Here is a 6000-nt window from a genome sequence, read left to right as displayed (position 1 = left end):
GTTTTCAAACTGCCTGCCTGGACCTTCCAGTATTTTCCATAGTTTTACTGCAGAAAATAACACTAGCCTCAAGTTTAACAGGATGTGAAAACTCCCTCCATGTCTTGAGACGCTTCCTTTCCGGTGTGTCTGCTCAGCCCATTGGCCTCTTCTTATACAACCCAGTGTGATTTACGTAAGTTGTTTTAACAGCCAGACGTTGAGAGCAAACATTGGCCTGTCTTCTTCCCGTGTCCAAGTGCACCTGGCAATGCACCGAAGTCCTGAATTACTGCCTGGATCGCATTTATTAGGTCAGTGTGGATAAACACAGCTGATCAGTAGTCACCAGCCTTCCATCCTTACTCAGCCCTTCCATTCCCATTCCAAGTTTGGAGCCCCACTGACTACCCTAATGGCTCATTTTACAGAGTTGGGAGTCAGGCAGCAAATTCATCACCTGCTGAGATCTTTAAAACCAAATAGAAGATGTGCTTTCTAAAACAGTGTTACTCCTTTGGCACTTCTCAAAGTTCCTACATGAAAAATTTATCAATGTGTTGCTTCTGAATAATTAATGTAATTTGACAGTTCCTATTATTCTTCTAATGAACACAAACACCTACACATTCACACACACACACACACCTCTTTCTACAGAAAACATGTTTTTTGTTTGTTTGTTTGTTTAGGGAATAGGAAGGAGTAGGTGATGAGAAGAAGTTGCTTTGTTTTATAGTATACATATATTGGTTTGAGGCCAAAAGAAATACGGTGTATTAACTTTCAAAAATTATATTGTATCAAAATATTGGTTATAGTTTATTTTTTTTCTGAAAGATAAAATGTCTAGTACAAATAAAAAAGGTCAGTCAGAAATGAAATTAAGGTATTTTCTGCTGAATGTTACAGCAGAATAATCAACTTTGGGTTGATGATAAGTAATTACTGGTAATAAGTAACTATTTCCCTGAAGAAATTTATATAATATTCAATAATAAATATAAATTTGTAGATGAAATACCACTGATAAAAATATTTTTTCCATTTTGAATGAATCTGTAAACTACAATGCATATAATAGCCATTATATATCCAGCTCCCCCCCAAAAAAAAAATTTGTTTATGTAAATGCTTTTGAATAAAATTTGCAAGTCTCACTTTCTAAACAATTGTATTGGTATTTTCTTTTTAAAACACCATACACGGGCTGGGGATGTGGCTCAAGCGGTAGCGCGCTAGCCTGGCATGCGAGCAGCCCGGGTTCGATCCTCAGCACCACATACAAACAAAGATGTTGTGTCCGCTGAAAACTAAAAAATAAACATTAAAAAATTCTCAAAAAAAAAAAAAACACCATACACAGGAAAAATTGTAAAATCTCCTACTCTCTGTCCTTTCTTGTTAATATTTGTTACGGTTTGTATATAATTTAAATGGGTACCCCAAGGGCTCATCTGTTGGACGCTTGATCCTCAGTGCAGGGACGTCAGGGGTGGTGGCTTCCTGCAAGGCAGTTATGTTATTGGTGTGTGGAAGTGATTAATGCGGAGCTCACAGTGTGAGTTGGTTCTCCTGAGAGTGGATTGTTATGAAAGAGCAAAACTGACGCCTCCCTGCTCTCTGGATTTCTGTCTCACTATATGATCTTTCCCTCTTGCCCACTTTCCTACTATGATTCTGTTCACCATGAGGTGACGCAGTCAAGGAGCCTTTTTCCAGAGACCTAACCAAGGGGCCTCAAACTTGAACTTTCACCTCCAAAACCAGGAGCTAAAAGCATCTCTTTAGTTACACTCAATGTCTTATACTTATGGTCTCTATCATGATCACTCCAGATTATGCAATGCCCAGTATAACAAACATGGCATTAGGTGTGTGTTAATCAGCTTTTTGTCACTACTACAAAACCCTTGAGACAGTCAACTTATAAGGGAAAAGGTTTATTTTGGCATATTATTTTAGAGCTAGTTCACAATAAGGAATACCCATTGCTTTCAGTCCTATGACAAGCAGTACATGATGGCAAGAGCCGTGGTAGAGCAAAACCCCTCCCCTCATGACCAAGAAGGAAATAAAAAGAAGAAGAAGGAAGAGGTTAGGATCCCCCTATCCCCTTCAAGGACATGCCCCAATGACTTAATGTCTTCCCAATAGGCCTCACCTCTTGAAGGTTGCACCACTTCCCAATAGTTCCCTTCCAGGAATCAAGACTTTAACATACAGGCTTTGGGAGAATTTCAAGATCTAATCCATATCATTCTGCCACTGGCTGCAAAAGGATCACACCCATCTAGCCATGCAAAATGCATTTAGCAAGTCCCCAAGAGTCTCTGAAGTCTTAACTGTTATAGCACTGCTTAAAAATCAAAGTCCAAAATCTCTCCCGAGACAAGGCAAACGCAACTGTGAACCCCTATAAAACATCAAAACAAGAGTTATATACTTCCAAGATACAATAGTGGGAAAGACACAGGACAAACACTATTATGCTAAAAGGTAGAAATAGGGAAATAGAAAAGAGGCATCAGTTCAAGGCAAGACTGAATCCTAGAAGGGCAAACATTAAATTCCAAATCTCCATGTCTGGTGTCTGAGGCACACTGTGGAGGAATATGAACTCCCAAGGGCACGGACAGCCTGTCGATACAGACATTGCATAACACGTGGTCTGTTTCAGGCAGGTTTTGCCCATTGCCTACAGATTCCTTTGGAAGTCATTGCATATTGCTGCCCTCTCTGCCTCTCTGGGGTCTCCATGGCAGCTTTGGCTTCACTCCTTCAGCTTCATACATCACTTGTATCAGGGACCACCTGCAGGGACCCTAATCCTACAACATACCAACTGGCCTTCCAGGCTTTCCTTTGAAATATTAGTGGGAGACTCTATAACACAATAATCATTGCATTTTGCATGCTTCAAAAAAAAAAAAATCTTCTCATGAATGCTTACATGGGCCACGTGAACTGTGGCTGCAGCAGCTGTGGGGCCTTACCAGCTAGACACAAGAAAATTATCCTCTTTATGGTCTTGGCCAGCAGAACACCTGGAAGCTCTTCTCCCAAACAATTCATCTTCAGAATGTTTTAGAAACAAATTTTTGTTTCTACACCTTTAAAGTCTGTGATGAAATGTGGTGACCCCACAAATTCCTGACATGTGCTCCAGGTATCCTTCCTATTGTTCCAAAGGCACACAGCTTCTTTTTTTGGCACTAGCAACTACATACTCCTTGACTACACCATTATAATCAAGTTTCCTCTCTTCCAGGTTACAAATTGTTCAAAATTTTCTACTCTGCTCCTCTTTGCTTCCTATTCTCATTTGTAAACTTGATTAAAAGCAAATGCTGCCACCTGAATGCTATACTGCCTAGAAATTTCCTCCACTGAATAAACTAATCTGTCACCTTTTAGTTAAGCCTCCTACAAAATCTAAGAGAATGGACAAAATACAGCCAAATTCTTTGCCATGGGGGCCTAAAGTTCCCTTCCCAATAGAGTCTTCTTTCCATCTGAAGCTTCCTTAGCACAGTCTTTACTGTCCATATTCCTTTCAGCATTCTGATCTTCTGAGCCCCTTCAAGAATCACACATTAAGCTGCACAAACAAAATTATGGGTTTTTCTAGCCTGATTCTCCAATCTTCCAATTTCTTCCATAAACTAATTCCAAAGTCTCCTCCACATTGTTAGATATATATTTATAGTCAACAGCCATACTTCCTATATTAATGCAAATTTCCTATATTAGTCAGTTTTCCATCAGTATAACAAAATGCCTGATACAATCAATTTATAAAGAGGAAAGGTTTATTTAGGCTTATGATTTTAGCAATTCCAGTGTTTTCTATGGTAGACTCATGACTTTTAGGATTGTGATGAGGCAACTAATCATGGCAGGGGTGTGCTGCAGAGCAAAACCACTCATCCTATGGCCAGGGAACAAAAAGCAAAAGAATAAAAGGCTGGGTTCCCATTATGCCCTCCAAGAACACACTCCCAGTGGCCTAAAGACTTCCTACTAAGTCTTGCCTCTTAAAGATCCCGCCACCTCTAAAATGGCACCTCCTTGGGGACCAAGATTTTGGGAGACATTAAACATCTGAACCATAGCAACATGATTATCTACTATTCTTTTGAAGTTCTGAAGTGTAGAGGAAAATGCTTTTGACCACTCCAGTTTTTTGTCAGCCTCTTTCATGTCCTTGCCCACAGGCTAAAAGAAAGGGTGACCCTCTAAGACAAGTTTAGAGGTGCCCCAACCACCACATAGCCTCATGCAGTGGAGCCAAGCAGACAGGACACACCCCTCATGTGATGCCAGTCATGGCTGCTAGCTCCCCACAAACGTCCTCTGATCTGAGAGAGGTTCTAGGGCCACGTAAGACTGTATTCCTGTCATGTACCCCAAGCTGCTCCAAGCCCACAAAACCATCAAATTTGGATTTGATCACCCACCTTACCCCTCTAGTTCTCTATTTTGTCTGAAGTGACTTCCCACCTGCTCGAATCTGATCCTTCTGCCCTCACCGCACCATTACTGGACTCTTTTCTATGACCCATGCAGACCTGAGGTCTTGCCTTCCTGCTGATAACATGTGCCCGTGTCTTCTGATCTGCTCTCTCCAGCCTTTAGGGTCTTTCTGAAACCCTTCAAAACAAGATTCTGCTTCCTAGAAAGCAGGAAGTTGGGTCAACACACCAAACACCAGTGCCTAGTGGTAGACAATGTAGCAGGAAAGATAAGTGACACCCTGGCACCTCTATTCCTCAGTTGCTTCCTAGTATTACTCAAGTCCTTTGCCTATTTCAAGACCTTGTTTGTTCACCCTATAAAATATTGGACTAATTCCCAAGGAATAATTACATATTCTTTGCAAAATATTTAGTATTGGGCCAGCAATATGCTTTTTTCCTCAATATTTACTTTTATTTTACAGTGGCATTAATTAGAGTAAATTCTGAAGACACTAATCTCATGATTTGCTGTACAGGGTCCTGCCTTCAAGTATGCTTGGGAAGTGCAATGAACTGAAGTTTACCTGTGTTGCATAGAGATTTATAATGTTCAGGGGCAGTTCTTCCCCCAGATAAGTTATTTAACTGCTCCATTTTCATCTTCTTATCCACAAAAATGGGACTAATAATAGTTTATCTCTCCAATTATTTTTGTGTGCACTAAATTTGGTGTCATATTTTAAACATATAGCAAAATACCTGGTATATCATATGTACTAAACACTGAAAAGTAGTAGTATTGCAATTTCTACTAATACAAATATTTAACTATATTTAGAATTCCTGCAATTCAAAAACAAAACAAAAAAAGCCTTCCTAATGTTGCAGAATTGAATGTTGTTATTTATTATTTGACCATAAAAATATAAAAAGCTGTAAATATTAGGAAGTTACCATGTGCTGATTCAATAAATGTGAAAAGTTTAAATCAAGTTAAACGTTCTCTATTTCCATAAATACTTAGCATTTACTTATGGGTGAAACTATTTAAAATCCTGTATTCTAAACGATACGTTTTTCAAATGTACAGAACTTTAGTATTATCTTCTTGCTCCTATTTAACTGTAAATTACAATCTCAAAGTCTGGATTGCTTTCTCCGAGAAACGCACCTCTCTTTGCAAAGTGAAAGATCTACCACAAGAGGGCGCTGTGCTCCCAGTTCATTCAAAAAAACTCAACATTTGCAGAAACAATAGCTCTGCCCTGGCTCATCCTGAAAAGTTTTGGTGTCGCAACAGGAACGATTGCACGTGTTCATTGAATGTGGATGGAGATGGAACAGAGAAGCCATTGTGAGCTCAATAGTTCCAAAAGCAAGAAACCTAATGTGACAACTCTTGATCAAATCTTAAAAGTCATTTTCATTCATGCCGCACGATGGCGCTTCTTCCTCAGTTATAGTTGTTTTGCCAGCCTGAGCCAGTTGTCAATTTTTTTAGAACTTTGTGTTGCCAGAAAGTTTTCATTTTGAAAATGGGCTAAAAAATAGATGTGTTATT

The sequence above is a fragment of the Callospermophilus lateralis genome, chromosome 6 (assembly GCF_048772815.1).
Source record: "Callospermophilus lateralis isolate mCalLat2 chromosome 6, mCalLat2.hap1, whole genome shotgun sequence".
NCBI classification, from domain to species: domain Eukaryota; kingdom Metazoa; phylum Chordata; class Mammalia; order Rodentia; family Sciuridae; genus Callospermophilus; species Callospermophilus lateralis.
Note: the sequence above shows the minus strand (reverse complement) of the source record.